This window comes from Triturus cristatus, chromosome 4_1 (assembly GCF_964204655.1).
Source record: "Triturus cristatus chromosome 4_1, aTriCri1.1, whole genome shotgun sequence".
Classification (NCBI taxonomy): domain Eukaryota; kingdom Metazoa; phylum Chordata; class Amphibia; order Caudata; family Salamandridae; genus Triturus; species Triturus cristatus.
In genome coordinates, this window is record NC_140585.1 from 1,207,168,525 (window position 1) to 1,207,189,091 (window position 20,567).

A 20,567-nucleotide genomic window follows, 5' to 3' on the forward strand; every position below is an offset into this window, starting at 1 on the left:
TTGGGAGCTCGGCATAGCTAGTTCACTAGCACCACTGACCACTAGATGGTCAATTGGAGTATTTTTTGTGTTTAGTATACTACTTAGGAAGGATATACTCCGGTTCAGTTTACCTCTCAAACCCCCTAGGCACTGGGATACTTCCCAGCACCTTCACGTGTTGATATAATAGAAGAAAGGTACTCCACAGCCCAGACGGCTCTTGTGGCGAACTAGAAGACTTTACTCATTTCTTGATCAAATGTTCCCATTGCAATGATTTAAGGAACAATATCATCATCTCCATCGTAGAAAAAGAACAACTCGACTCCTATAGAGACTTCTTTCTATCTCCTGAGCGATATCATTGAGAAAGTGACAAAACAAACAGGGAAATACCTGGTAAGAAGCTGTAATATCAGGAACAAGAATAATGTGTTGCAAGTGATAACTGAACATCCAATGTAGTAGAAGTAAACTTTATTGTTAGATTAATTAAAATCATTACAATATAAATTAGGTGCAGTGAATGAATAAAATACATTCAAAATGATAAAAACGTCCTTGACGTAGAAGCGGAGGAGGGATCTCAATATTCAAAGTTCAATGTCCCAGCTCATCGATTGAGTCCTTCTTTGTGCAAATGAGCAAGAGGCAACTTAACATGTGTTGAGGATTTTAGCGATTAATTCCACCCGAGGTACAGATGTTTCATGTAGAGAAAGTGCTTTGTGCAAAGGGAAAGACCTGTGCAAGTGGCAACTACATCATAGTAAGTAAGCCGGGGATGCAAGCCCAGTGCTGGGATTAATGAGGAACGTACTTTGCTACTATCCCCAGCGGAGGCCAGAGATCTCGGCTGATTTCGCTGGGCCGGCTGGTGGGGTGCTTTCTTCAAGCCCGATCGACTCCCTGGAGATATTTTACAGTTCAGGAGATTACTCCAGGGTCCCCTGAGTTTAAAGATGCTATTACGGCCTGCGTGGTTCCTTGATTTGTAAATAACCATTAGTTTATAAAATTATTTTTAGGAATGATATGTATACATCCAGTTGGAAAACTTCTACCGATCAAGGGCCACGCAGATGGTACTGCTGGTGACAGTCTTCTTGGTGAAGCTCATTTAATGCCCATCGAGGGCTTATAGTTTCAAACAACAGGCTATGTAGTGGGAGTCAACATTGATAGACCTTCTCAGCAAAGTATGTCATTTGCTTTTGGACCAACATGAAATTACACAGCGGGCATTGACTTCAAAAGACTTGCTCCATGCAGCATGTCACGGGGAATGGGAGTCAATCACAAACCGCGTCTCAAGGTGCTTTTAACAGTAAAATTAAAATGTTTTATCATCATTTCTGTATTTTGTAAAAACCAAAAATCCAAAGATGTTTTTAATATTATTGTTGTCTGTTTTGTGCAGATAGTAATCATGCACCGAAAACACCAATAGATCTATCTCTCATATCACTTACAGCAGTTTCAAGGTGATTGGGAGTCAAATGGAATTCCTCTTCAACACTGATGGATTCCAGGGAACTGAATATTGTTCATTATTTTGCTATTTTCCAGATCTTCTAAGGGGAGGTTTAAACTTACTAGTTTAAAATTCTGTTGAGAGGATAGTTTTTAAGATTGTCTGCTTTTGGGTTAGAATATGTAAATATCACGATAATACTCAATACTTATAAAAGACAATTTTGCTTTACTAGTGTAAATTGAACATTTACACAAAGATTTTCCAGATAGGCACAAGTTCATAACATGGTGTAACATACAAAAGATCCTATGATTATTACATTATGTGGTTTCACAGCTTGCCACGCCTTGTCCTTCAACAATGCTGGAAATATTTTCTGAGTGAAAATAAATTGATACCTTTTCTGTGACTGTTCTGCAGATTGACTTTATTCACACAGCAGCAGCAGTACCTTTGACTATAAGCAATTGTAACATATGTAGAAGTGGCAAAATCAATGAAGGCTGAAGCCAGTCTTGCAACATATGTCTAGTTTGACTCTAGTACTCCTAGGCCTGTTGAGTAAAACCGGAGCTTGGTCAGCCATCTTGGGCATTGGTTTTTCAACATGTGACCTAATATTTGGCTCATGCTACCTCTGTGATCCAATTGTTCGCCAATTCTATTTTATTGCCTATAGTAAGAGGTAAATCTCAAGGAGAAATACTTCTGTTTGTTAAAAGTGTTTTAGTGATATTAACCTAAAGGTAATTTTCTTACTTAGATTTAAATGGACCATGGAGTCATTAGCTTTGTTGCTTAGTATTTATTTTGGAAATAATTGTATTGTGATTGCATTTATATAGTGCTTACTACCCCTGACGAGGTGTTGAAGCACTTTTTCAGCGAGTAGCATGCTACTCCGGAACCCATAAAGGATTAGTGGTGAATTAGTATTGTGAAATATGAAAGTAATTTGAGTGGTGGATATGTTAGTCAGTTTGGATTGAGAAGGATAGTGGATAATAATTCTCCTGGGTGCTAGTTCCCATTTTGTCGATGCATCATACTTTCTGTCGGACCTGTTTATTACATAGTCTCACGCAGTGGTGTTATACAAAATACGAGAATCGCTGCAGAGTGTGGCAAGGGGCCCAGAGACTTCCATATCTCACGGATATTTCTGGTTATGAAAGCTTTTTTAACCATTCGAAGATTATGCTTAATGTAGATGTGTTTAAATTAGTCCTACCAGGACTTAAACAGCTTGCAGAATGGAAGTGCACTTTTAGTTTATGTGAAATAGCATTCGCCAGATGCATGCGTTTCTCTTCGTGCTTTTCCATTTCAGAAATTCAGCAAAATAGAAACCTTGTTTGTGGTATTGGTTACTCTATTAATATAATTGTATTAATGTGCCTTCCTCTTGAGAAATCCATGTCCCGGATGTTCCTGTATGTTGCAATCTTCAAGGCCCTTTTCATAGGTTTAAACGATAGAGCATTTTGCGCACTGAATGTGTTCTTGTTTGTTGTTACTTGTACTGCCATCTCCTTCATTTTCAATGCACGCCTCTTTATGGAAATCTAGTAAAGTAGGTGTTCCGTGATTTATCTTATTAAATGTATCTAATGTATTTGAATGTTCATTGGTCTGTGTTTAGTAACGTTGCTAGTGCTAGCCTGTCAGACCATTAGAAATAACTTAGAGGCATAGGTATAAAATAATAGTTAGTGATTACATATTTGCGAGTTTTTGTAACTCGCAGAAAGGTAATTACAATATTGAATGTTAGAAATTGGTCGGTGTTAAATAGAGATTTGTTATTTATTTGGCTCGCTATTTAGGATTTCCTAAATAGTGATTACCAAAATAGCAAATCAGGTCGCAAATAGCGCATGCTACATATGCCTAATTGGCCTAATATCGCCGACTGCTATGCGAGCGTGAACTTCTTGAACCTCTCTGCATTGAAATACAGATCCGTTATTGGACTTTACCCCAAGAGCCTGCAAACAACTGGATCCTTGCTTTGAGCATCTACAATCATTAAATGCTGGAATCAATGAACTGTTGTCTTCCACAATATTGCGATTCTTAAATACCAAATAGAATCCCTACTTTTAAAAAAAGGTCTTTTTTAATCAACATATTCAACGTCCTGAGGGTTGTCTAACAGACACAGCCATAATTAGAGCGAAACGTCGACTATGACACCTATTCCTTAATTCAATGTATTGAAGTCAATGTTAGCTTTGTGTAAACTTTTCAAATTGCCTTAAAAACATTTTTGTGAAAAGGTGTCCATAATTGTAACTGTGAAGGATATTCAATCCAATGTAATCATCACTTCTGGCTACATTGTGTTGTTTTTTTATGTACCCTGAATCAATGAACTATCTTAAATCAATACTAAATTATTTTTTCGAATATACACACCAGTGTTTCTTCTAAATCTTTTGTCCCTTTTTTTATGATATACTCCTTGATAAGTTATTTAAATTGTTTTCTGAATAATCCAATGGTGAGTTACTTGAATAGAACTTACCTAAATCGAATTGATCAATTATTGCTGAAATATCTTTGAATAAATCCCTTGTAGGCGCACTTACCTGCTCATACTAAACTGCCCAAGCCGTAAAGGGTTTATTGGGTTCCCCATTTTGTGTGTTGTTTTTTTTTTAATTGGGATGACATCACATCCTGGAAGCAGTTCCCCAGTGAGCATGGAAATGATTGCTGTTGGAAAATTGGCTGAGAATCCACTCTCAGTCTCCCTGAGGGCTTGCCGTCCACCCCTAAAGAAGCTGAATATGTCATGTAAGGACACCAACAAGGAGGCTAGGGCCAGAAAATGGAAATTAAAGATTTCTGATAAGGAATTGGAGATCCTGACAGAGGAGTGTGTGTACCACCAAGAAGAACTGTTAGGGAAAACCTTCCTTGCTGTACCTGATTCCCAAATGAGAAAAATGTGGAAGGCAATGCAGCAAAAAATATAAATGCGGTGGGTGTCACACAGACGTCCATTGAAGAGATTTGAAAAAGATGGTACGACCTAAGATCCAGGACAACGGACAAAGTTGCAACGTGGCTGTCAGGTCAGAGGAAATATAGGAGGCTCCGCACTGTTGTCACCCCCACCCCTGCAACTCACTTGAGGAACTTGTTGAAATAACGTCAGAACCAGAGGCATTGGAAGGCTTTGGAATTATTGATACTTCTGAGATGCCAAGTAGCTCTCAATGTAAGTGTACTACAAGATTCGAATCACCACACCAAATACATATTGCGCACTGACCTTAAGAAAATTATAGTGAAAATGTGTGTATATAAAAAAACAAATTCATATTAGATGTGTCGCACTTGGCAATGGCAGTGTGATTAAATTATCCTTACACGTGAACAGTGCATCATGGGAGATGTAGTACTTTCACAAAAGGCTGCTGTGAAGTTCCAAAACTTTAATAATAAACCAACATAAAAATAAACTCAGTGCAGAAAATGTTACAGTGCTTGGTGGTATCATGATTGGAGAACATTGCAGCAACCCTGGCTTATAATCAACAGCATATGAATGCTACAATTGATACTCTGACAGAAGATGTGAAGACCCTATGCCTAGGTATCAATACAGACCATGTACAACACAGCCGTAGGAAACATCAACAGTCTGCCCGCAAAGATCGCTTAGTAAGAGCAATATATAAACTTGCACATGCAACATCTGTGTTATCAAGATGTACTGTCAACCTCCAGTTTAAAATGGGACACTACAGCTGGGATGTGGCCGATGGACTTGTACAGATCACAAATGCTGTTGAGACCTTACAAACCACTCGGATAGCAGGTGTCAGTCAGGTAGTATGTTCCGAGAGCGAGGCCGAGAACACTCTAGTGCGAGTTGTATGTCTGTCAGTGACACCAGGTGCCGCACTGCCGGAGGTGAAAACTGGGTGCCAGCACTTCTGGTTGTACCAAATGCAAATCATTGTTTGATACCATTGTGCTTATTTTGATTGTGCTGTTGATCAGAACTCATACGTCAAATGATGTTTCAGTACTACTAGCGACATGTAGTAATGTAATTTTCTATGCTTACAGTCCAAGATAAAAGTAGGATTAAAGTTACATTTTTTGTTACCTGCACAAATAGCTTTGAGTTTTATGTAGTATTAGTTTGTCAAGATTTCACTCAGCCAGAAAAAAACATCTAAGTAATGTTGGCATGGCACCTTTGACCCTCTGCTGCTGCCAATTTATCACATTGCAGAGGTTGTGATTGCTGTTCTTCATCCTCATCAGTTTCAGAGTCTGAAACAGTATCAGTTACTTCTGCGTGTTGCCACATTGTGAAGAATTGCACATGTTGCATGCTGCTTTTCCTATACGCCACATTGTAGCGACGCTCACTGCGTGTGTATGAAATCATACATGGAGTCATTATCCAGGGGTGCATGGCATATGCACTATCGCCAGAAATAATAATGTATATTGTTACACATCACATTTTAAAAGCTGCTCTGTTATGTCCAATAAATAACATACACTTATTATCCAGATGAATGCGTCATCGAAGTCTCCACTGTCGAGCCTTGCACGAATGCTACTGTGTTGGAAAATGAAGGAATCATGAGTGCTTCCAGGAAAACGTGCTAGTATGTCTAGTGATTACATTTGGTTTTGCATCACTCAGAACTTGTACATTCATAGAATGAGTATATTTCGTGTTGTAGAATAAATACTCTATGGTGGAGGGTGGGCAGATTGACATTTCTAAACATCCAATGACATTTGGGAATTTTGCTATCCTGTAAAAAGGAAGCTTGATTGTATCCAGTTCATGGTCATTTCTGGGCAACTATATGTGGGTATTGATTCGCATTAACATTGAATTAAGGAATGCACAGAAAAATTATGACAGTGAACTCTGGGACACACCACCTACTGCTGCAATCACACTTAGATGGCTACCAGATGCTAAGTGATGCAAACTGCATAACACCTGCACATGGGTGGGGGAATGGCCTTACTACATAAGGTGTGTCTCTCAAGCGGAGGCTTTAAATCAGCAAACAGATCTAGGGTTACTTCACTACTTAACCAATATATATATTTTTTTTTTGAAACCGTTTATTACAAAACTCAAAAAAATATACAAAGATGGGCCTACAACCTTCCGGCCGGCCGCTAGTAGACAAAAGGAGCATATGATACACATTGTAGAGCGTGCGCTGCGGCTGAGGAAATGCACAGGAGTTAGCAGCGTTGATAGCCACACCATCCGGACCCCACTGTACGGTTTCGTTTTAAACTGAAAAAACAACCAGAAAGAACAAACCCACAAGGCAATCCACAATCCGAAATAGCAGCATGTGCTCCCCTGAGAGGGGGACCCTACCAGTCCATAGGAGCATCAAGAAGGGGAAGAGATCAGGACTAGGGCTGGGTAAACTCAATGCCCGGAACAAGGAAGATGGGTCGGCTAAGGGGATGGGGCAGGCGACGGATCGGGCAATAACGGCGGAGCACAAATTCCCCCGCGGTAGGCGTTCCAGGGGCCCCATACTTTCACCCATGTCCCAGGCTTACCTCTCGCCACATACACCACCTTTTCCCGAAACATGCACCAATCCATATGTTCCTTCCAGGCCGAGACAGTCGGGGACCTCTGGGATCCCCACAGTTGAGCAATATCACGCTTGGCCACCATGTATCCCAGAGTCACCCACCACGTCTGTGGCGCCGAGTAGTCGGCCGGTTCCCACACGTTCAACAGGCATCTCCTCGCTTCGGGTAGCAGCACCACATGCGTAACCACACGCAGGACTTCATGCACACCACGCCAGAATCGCTCCACCTCCGGGCATTCCCACAGTATATGTAGAAAGGTCCCCAAAGCGCCACACCCACGCTTACACAACCCGTCCACAGCATAACCCATACGCAGGAGCCTTGGCCCCGTCATGTAGACTCTGTGGAGTATCTTGAGCTGGACGAAGCGAAGGCGGGCCGGTATGGCCACCTCTTTCGGGGAGGCCACCGCAGAGGTCCAGTCCTCGTCGTCCAGCTCCAGTCCATCGGCAACCCAAGCCTCACGAAGGGCAATCAGCAATCCCGAGCGGTCATTGATCAGTTTTTTGTAGATCAGTGAGATCGTGCTGTCCGGAACGTGTCCATCCAGCACTCTATCTTCCAGGGGGGAATACTCCGGGATGGATGCAACGTCCGGGAAGACGGAGCCCAGTGCATGACGGATCTGCAAATACCGAAAGTACTCTCTGTCATGCAACTGGAATTCCGTCTGCAGCATCTCGAACGTTTTAAATCCTCCCCTCGTCCAGAGATCCCCCACTTTGCTGATGCCTATCATGTCCCACTTCTCGAAGCCCTTCGAGGTCCACAGGGAGCCCAACTGCTCGGACGCGTATAGTGGCGATGCCCGGGTCAGACGGTCCTTCCACCCCATCGCCACATTGGCCGCGTGCCACACACGCACCATGACACGCGTGGGGCCGGTCAGCCGAGCGTCGGGCGCGCTAGAGTAGAGCGCTCGATTATAGTCCCCACCCGGCAGCAGCATCTTATCCATTTCGAATGCCGGGTTTAAGGCGGGCCCGTACAGGCCGTGATTAATCGCAGCCAGCTGGGAGGCCCAATAGTACCGTTTGATATCCGGGAGGGCGATCCCTCCGTCATACCATGGGAGCGTCAGCTTCGCCAGCGCGATACGCGGCCTCCCGTCCCAGAACAGGCGGCGCTGCAAACTCTCCACCTCACGGAAGTAGCGCGCTGGGACGAGGTCCATGGTGTTCTGCAAGGCGTACAGGAAACGCGGCAGACACATCATCTTGAACAATGCCGCCCGGCCGAGCGGCGAAAGCGGCAAGCGCCGCCAGCGCGTGACATCTTCCTTCAGGCGCAGGAGGGGGGGAAGCAAGTTCCGATCATACCGGGCCTCCGGGTCCAGAGTAATGAAGACACCCAGGTACCGAAATTCCTGCGGGGCGATCTGGATCGGACAGCCCGCGGGAGAATAGGAGCCTCCCCAGAGAGAACATACACACACGATTTAGCCCAGTTGATGACAAGGCCGGAGTTACGACCAAATGAATGCAAAACATCAACCAGTACTATCAGTGATTTTCGTGGGGAAGCTAGGTACAGAAGGATGTCATCAGCGTATAGGGATACGCGGTCCTCATACTCGGGGGTCCAACGGAGACCACGGATGGAAGGCTCCCACCGCAGCCACTCCGCCAGGGGCTCCAAGGCAAGCGCAAAAAGGAGCGGCGATAAGGGGCAGCCCTGCTGCGTGCCCCGACCCAGTGTCGGGTTTGGGGTTCACAGAGAGTGCCACTAACCTGGAAGCCGGGTACAGCAGGAACGATGCTAGCTTATCCCCGCCCCAAAGAGGTAATCCCTGCACGTATATAGACCGCACACGACACCGGTAGCACCTCTACTGGGGACGGGGAAAAAACAGGGACAAAGGAAACAAATACAGTATGTCTCCAGCCGAAGGAAAGGAAAGAAGCTGATGGAGCTGACCCGTCTCTCCTGTTCTCTACTCTCATTCACCCTGCAAAGGAGGCATAAGAAACAGGCATAAGGATGGTAGTGAGTGTCGTTTCCCCACCCGCTCACTAACCTAATGTACAGCTACACTTACATGAATGGCAGTGATGCAATGAAGGTAATGTAGAAGGCAGCTGTCACATGAGCAACGGAGCAGAATTTATCAGCCAAGACACACAGTTCCGAAAGAAATAGAAATAATACTTAGCAATAATGTAGAGCCGTTAAGTACTCCTTGTGGTTCTGGAAACACTTGAAGGTAATTAAATTCCTGGCAGCGCTCTATCTCCCCCTTCTCGTCTCGTAGACAGGAAGAAAAGCGCCAGGCCCAGGTTTCAGGTTAAACAAAGTACACAGTAAAGTCCTAGCGCCTTCAATAGCGCGAAGTCCAGGAACTTCACAAGAAAAGAAAGTAAAGGTAGCAGCGCCGTCAATAGCGCGCACTCTTGCAGGGAAAGGATTCCAGCCGGGATGTTTTACTCGAGGCAGTGTTCTTTCCGTCGCGCCTTCGCCGGGCTCCGGTCGAGACGCGGGATGGATCCTCAAGCGGGCGGCTCGGTTCCACCGAACAGGCGCCTTCCCTAATGCGCGTTCGGAAACCTAGGGAATGATCACAGCTGTGTCCGTGTGATTACCAAGTCAGGCACGGAACCAGGGCAAATCCAATCTTCGCGGGAACGAGAAGGCGAGCCTGCGAATCGGCTCGAACAGGTGATCACAAGGTTTAGGCAGGTCTCAGGCAGACGTCCTTTGGGTTTTCAGCACAGATATTCCTATCTTCAGACGAGGTCAGGAACGGCTCGTCTCACGGAGAACTCGATGACTACTCGAGTGACAAGCACTGCGTAATTAGTGGGCGGGGCTTATATACCTCGTGTGTGTGTGTCTCCCACTGCCTTCTGGGATTTGTAGTGTATAAGCCCTATCTCCTTCTCTAACGCCCTCGGAAGACTCGCTGGCGCCCTCTCTGTTGGGTCATGACAGAACCCCCTCTCAATGTCCGCCGTCTCGGCGGACCACCAGGTTTGGAAGGATGTTGTGCATGGAAACGTCTGACTAAATCTGGACAATGTAGATTACTTCTGGGTTCCCATGACCTATCTTCCGGCCCATACCCTTTCCACTCTATCAGATAATAGATACAGCCTCTGCGTATCTTGGAGTCTAGGATAGCTTGTACCTCATATTCTTCATCCCCTTCCACCTCTATTGCAGGGGGCTTAATTGGGAGGCGCGTGCTGGGCCGGCAGGGTTTTAGTAGTGACACATGAAACACTGGATGAATATGCCAGTTAGCTGGTAATGCGAGTTTCATGGCTACAGGGTTGATGATCTTGGTTATTTGATAGGGGCCTAGGTATTTTGGTTGAAGCCTATTGTTGCCCTTGAGTTTTAGGTTTTTTTGTACTCAACCACACCTTATCTCCCACTCTATATGGAGGCTCAGGGGACCGTTTTTTATCGGCCTGTTTCTTGTCTCTTGTTCTGGCTTCTTCCAAGTGTATTTTAACTGAATCTAACACCGAGCGGATATGTGAATGGTGTTCTTGAATTGAGGGGAGTTTCGATGTAATTGGATGCTCAAACGGTAACATGTCCGGATGGAACCCATGTAGACAGTAAAAGGGAGAGCACCCCAATGAGGAATGATCAGCATTGTTGTAAGCGAACTCTGCAGTCCACAAGAGTGTACTCCATTCATTGGTGTGCGTTAGCGTGAAGCACCTGAGATACTGCTCCAAGGTCTGATTAAGTCTCTCAGTTTTACCGTCCGTTTGCGGATGATAACTGGTGGATAGCCTCGCATCGATTTTCATGATCTCACATAGTTCTTTCCAGAATCTGGAGGTAAATTGGGTCCCTCGATCAGTGATAATGATGACCGGTACCCCATGGAGTCGTATGATTTGTTGTAAAAAGATCAGAGCTACTTCTGAGGAGGTAGGTAATTTAGGTAGAGCAACGAAGTGGCCCATTTTGGTCAAATGGTCTATGATGACCATAATAGTGTTGTTCCCTCGACTGGGTGGCATTTCTACAATAAAGTCCATAGAAATGGTGTGCCAGGGAGCAGGAGGTGTAGGGATTGGTCTTAAGAGTCCACTAGGACGTTGATGGGTTGTTTTCGCCTGGGAGCAGATGGCACAATCAGACACATAGGTAGCAGTGTCCTGTCGGAGATTTTCCCACCAGAAATACCGGGCCAATGCTTGTTCGGTTTTCCGATTCCCTACATGACCGGCCAAGGAGGAATCATGAATCCAGTGTAAGGCCTGTTGTTGTAGGGTCCCACTAGGCAAGAAGAGTTTGTTGGCATGGAATAACAGTCCATCTTCTTGTTTTCTCTGCAGGGGTTCTTCCTGAATCCAGGAATTTGCGTTGATATTGGTTGTTTGTTGTTTTACTTCTGAAAGGAAGAGGTTCGAGGATACCACTGCCGTCGTTTTCGTAGGAAAGGTCGCATTTTGTAAGATGATAGGAGGTTCCTCCTCTCTCAAGGTGTCGGAGGGGCACGATGGTACTGGTCTGGACAAGGCGTCTGCCTTTCCGTTTTGAGGACCTGGACGAAATTTGATTATGAAATCGTAGTCCGCAAAGAATAGAGACCTTCGCAACTGTCGGGGTGTCAGCGCTCGGGCGCTCTTCAGAAATAAAAGGTTACGATGGTCTGTGTATATCTCCACAGTGTGTCTTGCCCCTAGTAGATGATGCCTCCACTCCTCGCACGCTCTCTTGATGGCTAGTAGTTCTTTGTCTGTAGTACTGTAGTTGATCTCGCAGTTGGTTAGTTTTTTCGAAAAGAAGGCAACAGGATGGAGTTGCCCCGTGTCTGGGTGTCGCTGCGATAAAATACCTCCCAGAGCGTAATAGGAGGCGTCTGTTTCCAGTAGGAATGGCAGGGAAGCATCAGGGTGCCTGAGGATGGGAGCGCTGGTGAAACACTTCTTGAGGGCACAAAAGGCGTCTTCGGCTTCCGTGGTCCATCTGAACGTGGCTCCTTTCTTTAGGAGATAGGTCAAGGGTTGGATAAGCGTGGAAAAGCTCTGTATAAATCTCCTATAAAAATTGGCGAAGCCCAAGAAGCTCTGTAGGGCCTTCACGCTTGTTGGTGTTTGCCATTCTTGGATGGCCTGTGTTTTCTTGGTGTCCATGCACACCCCGTCTGGGCCAATGACATATCCGAGGAACTCCACTTCGTTGGTGTGAAAAAGGCATTTTTCTAGCTTGGCATAGAGGGAATATTGTTTTAGCCGGTCCAATACAGCTGCCACATGAGGAATGTGTTCTTCCAAGGAAGAAGAGTAAATCAGGATATCATCGATGTATACGATGCATGAGACGTCCAGAAGGCCCCGTAATACCTCATCCATGAAGTATTGGAAGGCGGCGGGGGCGTTACAAAGGACGAAAGGCATTACTTGGTATTCATATAAGCCGAACTTGGTTCGAAATGCCGTCTTCCATTCATCCCCCCGCCGCACTCTCACCAGGTGGTAGGCTCCACGAAGATCTAATTTTGTGAAGACCTTGGCACCTTTAAGTTGATCCAGGAGTACCGGTATGAGAGGGAGTGGATATCTGTTCTTCTTAGTAATACGGTTCAATGCGCGGTAGTCAATGCATGCCCTCAAGCCTCCCTCACGTTTCGGTATAAAAAATAAAGGAGAGGACGCAGGAGAAGAGGAATGCCGAATAAACCCATTGGCCAAGAGCGAGTTGAGGTATTGCTGTAAATAGGTTGTCTCTGCTTCCGTAAGGGCATAGATGCGACTGCATGGAATACTGGCTCCAGGTTCTAAGTCTATAACACAGTCGTAGGCTCTATGAGGAGGTAGTTTATTTGCTTCTTGCTCATTAAAGACCTCGCTATATTTCTGATATTCCCTGGGTAACGTGGAAGTGCATCCAATGGTTGTGAGGCCACCGCCTGTAGCCAGGAATCCCGCCAGGTTTTCCGTCTGGGCAAGTTCAGCCGCCAGGTACGGAGTACAATGTTCGGCACAATATGGCGAGTTCAAGGTAACGGTTCTGGCAGCCCACTGTATATGAGGATCGTGGAGGGTCAACCAGGGCATGCCCAATATCAAGGTGAATTGGGGGGCATCGATGAGATCAAACTGGATGTATTCACAGTGTTTTTCCCCCACCCTCATGTGCAACAGTTGTGTATGGTATTCTACTGGTCCTGACGTTAGATCAGTGCCATCCACGGCCTTTACCAGCTCAGGAACTTTCTTCTTGACGCATTGTAGGCCTATCTCCAAGGCATACGTTTGATCCATGAAGTTGCCGGTCGCACCGGAATCTAACAATGCGTGGACTGTCACTAAACCAACGTTAGACACAGTTAAAGTAACGCACACATTCATATGTGCTACCGCACTTTGTAGCGTATTGATGATGGCCGGGCAGACCTCTTCCTCCTGACGCCTCAAACAAGTGGTCTGTTTCTTGCTTGGGCGTGCTAGTTTTCCGACGCCTCTGCCATATATTCTGTGGCGCTCACCTTTTGGGTTTCCTTCGTGTCTCGGTAAGGGACTCTGGTCCTGGCCTTGCACTCTTTTATGAAATGCCCAGGCTTCCCGCAATACAGGCACAATCGTTGCTTCCTCCTTCTCTCTCTTTCTTCGGGATTCAAGGGGCCTCGGATTCCACTGATTTGCATCGGTTCCACCCCCTCTACAATAGGCGATGGGCTTGTGCTGACTGGGCGGGGCCGCGGCGTATAGCGGTTTTCCATCCGCGTTTTGTCTCCTCGCCGTTCTTGGAGACGATGATCCAATTGGACGGTAAGGTCGATGAGTTCGTCACAGGAGGTTGGGAGCTGCACTACCTGTGCAAGGACGTCCTTCAACTCACTTCTTAACCCTTGGTAGAATAAAGAAGTACGTTTCTCTATAGGCCAATCAGTTTCGGACACCAGCCTATTAAATGTGGTGATGTACGTTAGTAGTTCTTGATTTCCTTGTTTCAAGGTAATGAGCTCTCGGTCTAAAGAGAGTAAATGAGCCTTCCGGTCAAATAATTTTCGCATTTCTTCACAGAAGGTATCAAAATTCTGCAATGCCGGGTCATTTCTTTCAATGAGGGGAAAAGACCAACTTGCCGCATCTCCTCCCAGATAGGACATTACAAAGGCAGTTTTGGTTTGGTCATCGGGAAACACAGCTGGTTTGCACATGAAATGTAACTTACACTGCCCCAGGAAGATACCAAACTTCTTCGGATCCCCAAAAAACCTCTCAGGTGGAGCTAAAGGCAAGTTTGCTGGTTGAAGGACTTGTATCGTAGATGGTCCTATACTACCTCCTCCCCCCTGGGTAGTCTGTCCTGGGCTTGTGTTACTAGTGTTTGGAGAGGGTAGTGTCCAGTGTCGGATATAATGCGCGCCTCTCTGATCGCTAGTACTAGGGCGAGAGAGACCCGCTACCTCACGCCGCATAGAGCCCATTGCATTGCGCAACTCAAGATTATCACCCCTAACTGCGTCTACTTCCATGCGTAACGCGGTCAGGGTTTCTAACACGGACGTCAGGACGGTGTTTGTATCCATCGTTCAGGCTGTAAAAAACCGTGGGCTTGTCACTCTGTCGGGTTTGGGGTTCACAGAGAGTGCCACTAACCTGGAAGCCGGGTACAGCAGGAACGATGCTAGCTTATCCCCGCCCCAAAGAGGTAATCCCTGCACGTATATAGACCGCACACGACACCGGTAGCACCTCTACTGGGGACGGGGAAAAAACAGGGACAAAGGAAACAAAAACAGTATGTCTCCAGCCGAAGGAAAGGAAAGAAGCTGATGGAGCTGACCCGTCTCTCCTGTTCTCTACTCTCATTCACCCTGCAAAGGAGGCATAAGAAACAGGCATAAGGATGGTAGTGAGTGTCGTTTCCCCACCCGCTCACTAACCTAATGTACAGCTACACTTACATGAATGGCAGTGATGCAATGAAGGTAATGTAGAAGGCAGCTGTCACATGAGCAACGGAGCAGAATTTATCAGCCAAGACACACAGTTCCGAAAGAAATAGAAATAATACTTAGCAATAATGTAGAGCCGTTAAGTACTCCTTGTGGTTCTGGAAACACTTGAAGGTAATTAAATTCCTGGCAGCGCTCTATCTCCCCCTTCTCGTCTCGTAGACAGGAAGAAAAGCGCCAGGCCCAGGTTTCAGGTTAAACAAAGTACACAGTAAAGTCCTAGCGCCTTCAATAGCGCGAAGTCCAGGAACTTCACAAGAAAAGAAAGTAAAGGTAGCAGCGCCGTCAATAGCGCGCACTCTTGCAGGGAAAGGATTCCAGCCGGGATGTTTTACTCGAGGCAGTGTTCTTTCTGTCGCGCCTTCGCCGGGCTCCGGTCGAGACGCGGGATGGATCCTCAAGCGGGCGGCTCGGTTCCACCGAACAGGCGCCTTCCCTAATGCGCGTTCGGAAACCTAGGGAATGATCACAGCTGTGTCCGTGTGATTACCAAGTCAGGCACGGAACCAGGGCAAATCCAATCTTCGCGGGAACGAGAAGGCGAGCCTGCGAATCGGCTCGAACAGGTGATCACAAGGTTTAGGCAGGTCTCAGGCAGACGTCCTTTGGGTTTTCAGCACAGATATTCCTATCTTCAGACGAGGTCAGGAACGGCTCGTCTCACGGAGAACTCGATGACTACTCGAGTGACAAGCACTGCGTAATTAGTGGGCGGGGCTTATATACCTCGTGTGTGTGTGTCTCCCACTGCCTTCTGGGATTTGTAGTGTATAAGCCCTATCTCCTTCTCTAACGCCCTCGGAAGACTCGCTGGCGCCCTCTCTGTTGGGTCATGACACCCAGCTCGAACGGAGCCGATACTCTACCGTTCACCACCACCTGCGCCAATGGGCCCGAATACAGTAATTTGACCCAACTGATGAACCCAGCGCCAAAGCCAAACTTCGCAAGCATCGCCCAGATGTATGGCCATTCAAGCGTGTCAAACACCATAGTGGCGTCCAAGGACGCCAAAATGGCCGGCTCCCGGATGTACTGAACACGTGCGAGCACCCCATGCAAACGCCGCAAGTTAAGGGCCGTGTTACGATGGGGAATAAAGCCGGACTGATCCTGGTGAACCAGTTCGCCCACCACGCCGACCAGTCGATTGGCCAGGACCTTGGCGAGAATTTTGGGTTCCGCGTTCAGTAGCGAAATGGGCCGATAGGATGTAACCCGGTCCCGAGGCCTCCCCTCCTTGTGGATAACCACGATTGTAGCCAGACGCTGGTCCAGCGGGAGGGAGCCCACCGAATGAGCCTCCAGGAACATCGATCGGAGATGTGGAGCCAGCGTATCCGGTCGCAACTTGTACAACTCGATGGGGAGACCATTAGGACCCATGGCCTTGCCGGAAGCGACCGAGCGTATGGCGAGGGCGATTTCGTCGGAGGTTGGAGCGGCGTCCAACAACACTCTGTCCTCCTCCGAGAGGGAAGGCAGCGCGATATCCCTGAGCAGGGCACGGGAATCTTCTTCAGAGCGGGAAGACACCGGGGAATACACCCCACGGAAATAGTCCGCGAAGCAGGAGACAATTTCTTCCGGCTCAGTAACACACACACCATCCGTTTTCTCAATCAGCGGGACTACACGACTCGCTCTCTCCCTTTTGTCCAGCCACGCAATCAATTTACCAGCCTTATCACCCACATCATACAGTCTCCCCTGTTGCTCTCTACTGAGGCCCCTGGCCGCCTCCGTGACGAGGGCCCTATAGGCCGCTTGCTTGAGTTGGAGGACATGTAATACGGCATCCGTCACCCCACATTCTAGGTTACCCTCCAACTCGGCTATCTCAGATTCCACCCGGGTCACCTCCTCCCGCTCGCGCCTCCGGGTGTGGGAAATGAGGGACAGGGCCTCTCCTCGTAGTACTGTCTTGAATGCCTCCCACAGTGAAACAGCCAACGGCACGGATCCCACATTTTTGTCAAAATAGTGCTGGAGGGATTTAATCAATTCAGCGCGAATGGTGGGGTCGCGCAGGTACCAGGGATTAATCGGGACCACCCTACCCTCACCCCTCGGAAAAAGATCCAGGTGTAACAGGAGCGGGGAATGGTCCGAGATACCCCGTGCCAAATGACGCACCTCTCCCACCCTCCCAACATAGGCCGCCGGGACCAGGACATAATCTAGTCGTGAGAGACTACCATGGGCCCCCGAATGGAAGGTATACTGTAACTGCGTGGGATGTTTTAAACGCCAGCAATCCACCAATCCCAAGGTGTCCAATAGACCAGATAGCCACGCTTGGGCCCGGGGGAGGTCCCTAGGGGGGTGACGATCCACAGTCCCGGAAACCACCGCATTGAAATCCCCCCCCACCACCAGAATCCCCCCCGGAAGGTCAAGGAGGAGGCGCTCCAGGTCCGCAAAGGTAGTCGACTGCAGCCCCGGCGGGACGTATACTGATACAAAAACGACCACTTTGCCCTCCATCCTTCCCACCAAGACCGCGTAACGTCCCCTGTCGTCATGGAGCACCTCATCAATCTCCAACGGAAGCGAGTTCTTAACCATGATGCCCACACCCCTTGAGCCAGACGTGAAGCCAGAATGGGCCACTAGGCGATAGCCACGCCGATTCATGGCGCAAAAGGAGTTGCCAATGAGGTGTGTCTCCTGCAGAAAAACTACATCGGGCGAGATTCGCTTCAAGAACTGCAGGACCACACCTCGTTTTATCCTGTCCCCCAGTCCATTCACGTTCCAGGACAACAAAGTTAGTTCCCTACCCCCCATCGTAGACAGAAGCCACCATTTGTCCCCCGGAGAGCACTATAAAGCTAGCACAATAATACTTTTGCCTTGTGGTAAAAACGAACAACACCCCCCCATCCCTGCCCACCCACCCCAACAAAACTCCCCCCTCCCTGCACCCCTGCATGAGCCCGAACAGCCCCCCCAATGTGCAGTGTGCCTGTCGCCCCATATATATAGTAAAAACTAGCTAAACCCCCTAGAGGAGGAAGGAGAACCCCCAGTAGACCCCACACAACCTCCATAGGAGGGGAAATTATACAGACAGACGCTTAATCGAGAGTGGCATCATTTTTGTCCAGAGTGAAGCAGAATATTACCCCCTCAGTCCCGATCCAGTGTGCCGTCTCCCCCCGCCGCCCCCCCCGCCCCCCAGATCACGATCCCCAGACAGAGTGTCCAGCCAGTCTCCGGCCGCTTCGGGACGGTCAAAAAAGTGCGTGCGACCCTCTACCTCCACTCGCAGCTTGGCTGGGAAGAGCATAGCGTATTTAAGGTTCAGGTCCCGAAGACGGCGCTTGACGCCTTGGAAGCTCAGTCTCTGCTTCTGGACCGCTGGGGTGAAATCAGGATAAAAGTTCACCTCCATATTGTCAAGCTTAACCGGCCCATGCAGTCTGGAGGCTTGCAGGATAGCGTCTCTGTCTCGAAAGTTGAAAATCCGGGCAATGAGAGGCCGCGGAGGGGCTCCGACCTTCGGCCTTCCCCCGGGAACCCTGTGGGCCCGCTCCACCGCGAAGAATTTACTCAGCCCCCGTGGCTGGAGATGGGTAGCGATCAGGTCCTCCACAAATAGGTCCGCCGCCGCTTCCTCCCGTCCCTCGGGCACCCCGATGATACGGATGTTGTTCCTCCGGGCCCGACTCTCGGAGTCCTCCAGGCGCCGATCCATAAGCGCGCTCGCCCGACTAAGCCGGCGCACCTCTGTTTGTAGTGCCGCCACCTCAGTAGTAAGGCCCGATGCGGTGTGGGCCAAAGAATCAACTCGGTCGTTGGTCTTGGAAAGATCGGCCCTCACCAGGCCAACATCCACGAGGACGATCTTCTGTGCCAGTGTGTCTAACCGCTGGCCCACCGAGGCCTTCATCTCGGCAATGGCGCCCATGACATCACGCAGAGTCAGATCCGTGGGCAGGTCCGGGGCATCAGGAGGGCCCTCAGGGGACTTGTGCAGTCTGCCGGGAGATCCCTTCTGGAGGGTATAGCGGTCCATACTGTTAGCCTGATGGGTGGTGCCACGCCGGGTCGATTTAGTCTTTGCCCGGTCTCCATCTTGTTTCGTGGCCATGGCCACCAGTCCCCCGGTCGCACCAGCCACGTCGTGAAGAGCAGGCAAACAGGGCCACAAGCTCCGGGGGGGCCACCTCAGATCGGCGGGGTGGGTCACAGCCGGCGGGCAGGCCGAGTCTCCCCGCGAGACCACACCAACACAAAGAGCCCCGCGACCCAACCCTGCAGAGACGGCAAGGGGGTGCGAAAGTGAAAGTGCGGGGTACGCGACTCGCCAGGCCCGGCCCGCCGCTGTTGTTCACTTTGTCACTGGGTCACCCCTCAGCGCAAATCCGGGGTCTGGCGAGGAGAAGGCCGCAGACTTCAATCGGTGCTCACTCCGGTGTCCGAGGTCCGATTTGACAACGGGAAACGGGTACCACCTCAGCTCAGGCTCACCAACACATTCCCCTCGTCCAAGACAGGATAAATTCAGGATAGTCGTAGGAGGTTGCGGAGGTCCTCGGGAGCCTCGCACCTACGCGGCCATCTTGGTTGCGCGCTACTTAACCAATATTAACTATCTCCTCCTCTGTTTGTTCAAACAGTGTGACCCTCAGTCATGAAAATTCTCTCTGGTTTTCTTCGCCTTCTCTGCAATCCTGCCAAAATCCTCATTCTCTGTGTCATGACGTACAGTAAAAGACACACAATTGATGGACGGAATGCTGAACAAATCAAAACATTAAGTTCCCAGTCAAGTGATCCGGGTTAAATCCATCATTCTTTTGCTCACCATGCCACCCCAGTTTAGACCTGGCCATATGCAAATCAGTCTTGACCCTGTACCTCATGGGAACAGTCCAGCCCGAACTGCCAAGCCAGGTCCTCTCTGGACCGGAAACAAGCATCCTAGGACCGGTTTCGGGGTTTCACCCCTCTTCAGCCAGCATAGCTTGATTCCAGTGGCACAGGGAGCCCAGGACCCACGTCTGGGCATACCTGGCGCACTTAGGGCGAGAAAGCAAAAGACACACAATTGATGGACGGAATGCAGAACAAATCAAAACATTCACCCCCAGTCAAGAGATCTAGGTTAAATCTATCATTCTTTTGCTCACCATGCCACCCCAGTTTAGACCTGGCCATATGCATATCAGTCTTGACCCTGTGCCTCATGGGAACAGTCCAGCCCGAACTGCCAAGCCAGGTCCTGCCTGGACCGGAAACAAGCATCCTAGGACCGGTTTCGGGGTTTCACCCCTTTTCAGCCAGGATAGCTTGATTCCAGAGGCATAGTGAGCAGCCATTTTGGAAAAACTGATACATTCAAAGACACTTTATATAGTTTCCACATTATTACCACCTGGGTCGAAGTGGTGCGAAATTGCATGTGCAATTTTCTGTTTTTGCGACTATTCGCTATTTCCGACTGTGATCCACATAAGATTAGCGAATTGCAAATAACTATTGTATTACTTAGAGCGTCAGCATAGGCCTGGGGCAGAATGGATTCCCCATGAATGTTAGGGCCCCCGTGCACTGCAGGGG